Raw genomic sequence first — 3,081 nt, 5'->3', positions numbered from 1 at the left:
ACACACGAGCAATATCAACCCGATACTCCAACTCGTTCCACACTCTCTGTAGCATATCAGGCGTAACAGTTTGGATAGCTGCTGTTATTTCTCGTTTAAAATTATCAATGGTGGCTGGGAGAGGTGGCCGAAACACCATATCCTTAACATACCCCCATAAGAAAAAATCGCAGGGGGTAAGATCAGGGCTTCTTGGAGGCCAGTGATGACGTGCTCTGTCACGGGCTGCCTGGCGGCCGATCCATCGCCTCGGGTAGTTGACGTTCAGGTAGTTACGGACAGATAAGTGCCAATGTGGTGGCGCTCCATCCTGCTGAAATATGAATTGTTGTGCTTCTTGTTCGAGCTGAGGGAACAGCCAATTCTCTAACATCTCCAGATACTGTAGTCCAGTTACAGTAGCACCTTCGAAGGAAAAGGGACCAAAAACTTTATTGGCTGAAATGGCGAACAAATGTACAACTAAATGAAACTTTATAGCTCCCTTAATTCGCCGACAGATAGTGCTTAGCTCTGCCTTTTGTCGTTGCAGAGTTTTAAATTCCTAAAGTTGTGGTATTCTTTTTGAATCACCCTGTATTTTATTCATGTTTAATAGCTGCCACTACCCCAATATGAAGACTTCCAACACCAGTAATTGAAAATGAGCATAACGAGGCGGCAGTACGGTATAAAAAGGGCGTGCAATAAGAGATGGCACGAACATTTGCCACACATGGCTCATGGTGTAAATAACTAACTTGGCTGTTAGCAGAGGTACCATGGACAGGGTGGTGGCGGACACCTCGACCGGTCTGGTGATCATGAACTTTGCAATCGCAGAAAAGGCAGCTTGACGCAGCAAGGTATTTGTTTAAATTAAGATGCGAGTGTTCCTACCAGCCAGCATGCTGGGGGAGTAAGTCAGAGCTGCCTGGTTCTGGTGGCATAGTGTAGGTGGAATGTGAATCGCTTGGTCGTCGCATCATGGTGGAAGGATACTGAGCAGTCGCATACGGACACTTTGCGCAACATGTGAGGCACTCGGTGAGTCCGGGTGGCAGCTCTCAGCTCTGGCCTGGGCGACGTGTTGAGTCTACAGCCTCCAGTGGGTGCCTGTCGAGTGCTAGCGCAGGGTGGCGGTGTGATGCAGGGACGGTGTGGGCGGACTCCCTCACTCTGCCTCAGTGGGTGTTAATGTGGACACAGACTACGCACATGAGAGAGACTAGTAGCTTAAAGGGAAAACATGTCAGCAGTCAGGCTTGCACCTGCACGCAAAACGCTCACGTCATAGTTACGCTGGTGCCAGTACTCAGTCTTGGATTTCCTCCCTCAGTATTCCACCCTGCATCGCCATCTTTTATTCTGACGCCATAATAAGACTGCACCAGTATTCCAAATCTTGGATTGTGATGTCATACTAAGACTGCGCCACAATTCCACATCGGCCATGTTTTATCGAGGTCCGTCAGCTTGTATTCTGGCGTGATACAGCCTGTCCCAGTGTTCCTAGTCTTGGACTGTGACGTCATAGAGCCTGTCCCAATATTTCAAGTCAGCCAGCATAACAATGCACCATTTTGAATTTCCCACCTATTCATGTCTAGATCGCCAACTCTACTTTCACGACTAGCGCAACTGGACTATTTTTTTAATTTCCCGTCAAATGTTTGAATCTCTCGCCATTCTATACATAGGGCAAATTCTTTTTTGTCAGAGGGGGAGAGGCGGGGAAAAGCCACGACGTCATCGGTAACATACTCTTTCCAAGAACCGGTCCAGCATACCCGCCGAGTGCCGACCGACCGATCGACCGCAGTGGTTAACATACTGGACTCGCATTCGGAAGGACGACGGTTGAAACCCTCGTCCAGCCATCTTGATTGCCGGCCGGAGTGGCCGAGCGGTTCTAGGCGCTACAATCTGAAACCGCGAGACCGCTACGGTCGCAGGTTCGAATCCTGCCTCGGGCATGGATGTGTGTAATGTCCTTAGGTTTGGCAATAAATAAATGTCCTTAGGTTAGTTAGGTTTAAGTAGTTCTAAGTTGTAGGGGACTGATGACCTCAGAAGTTAAGTCCCATAGTGCTCAGAGCCATTTGAACCATTTTTTTGAGCCAACCTGATTTACGTTTTCCGTGATTTTCCTAAATCGCTTCAGGCAAATGCCGCCATAGTTCCTTCGAAATGGCCGACTTCCTTCCCTAATCCGATGGAACCGATGACCTCGCTGTTTGCTCCCCTCCCCCAAATCAACCAACAAACTAACCGTACCTACGGATATCCATGCCTTGGAATGCTCAAGACACTAAATGTCTGCGGTATTTTTACATGTCTGTCCATCAAAATGTAAAAATGTTACTAAAATGGATTAAAAAAAAGCACTCCGTCTTCAGGCTACGAGTGGCCTACCGGGACCATCCGGCCGCCGTGTCATCCTCGGTGCAGGACGACGAGAGGAATGGCGTGGGGTCAGCACACCGCTTTCCCGGTCGTAAGATGGTATTCTTGACCTAAGCCGCTACTATTCGGTCGAGTAGCTCCTCAATTGGCATCACGAGGCTGAGTGCACCCCGAAAAATGGCAATAGCGCATGGCTGCCTAGATGGTCACCCATCCAAGTGCCGACCACGCCCGACAGCGCTTAACTTCGGTGATCTCACGAGAACCGGTGTATCCGTTGCGGGAAGGCCGTCGCCTTAAAATGAATTATAAAAAATTATATTACTTTCTTTTTTAAACAGAAAATGTTGTATTTCTATTTATTATTCATTTCATTCCATGCACTCCCCCATTCTTAACTATTTATTTCCTAATCCTTTCTCTACGCAGTGCATCTAGAACTGGACTCACAACTTTCGACGATTCAGCAATGCGACTGCAGAAACGATGTCTATCGAGCGGTGATTTCAGCTGAATTTTTCCTACACGCGCATCTCTGTGCAAGCATGCATCTCACGAGTCATTAAAAAAAATATATTTCGCAGCATACCAGCTCTGCAAAGCGTACAGATTTCTTCGTGCTATCGTTCGTCGCTGCCGCGTGAACAAGTGCACCTGTGCTCACGTTTGCCAAACTTCCTCACGTTGACGCTCGGT

General features: G+C 48.1%; 1 pseudogene; it reads right to left on the bottom strand.

The window, feature by feature from the left end:
• Positions 1 to 2,563: 2,563 nt before the first annotated feature.
• LOC124723213 lies at positions 2,564 to 2,681 on the bottom strand (annotated as a pseudogene).
• Positions 2,682 to 3,081: the final 400 nt, after the last annotated feature.

Source organism: Schistocerca piceifrons, chromosome 1, assembly GCF_021461385.2.
Source record: "Schistocerca piceifrons isolate TAMUIC-IGC-003096 chromosome 1, iqSchPice1.1, whole genome shotgun sequence".
Taxonomy (NCBI): Eukaryota; Metazoa; Arthropoda; class Insecta; order Orthoptera; family Acrididae; genus Schistocerca; species Schistocerca piceifrons.
This window is presented reverse-complemented; position numbering and strand designations above follow the sequence as displayed.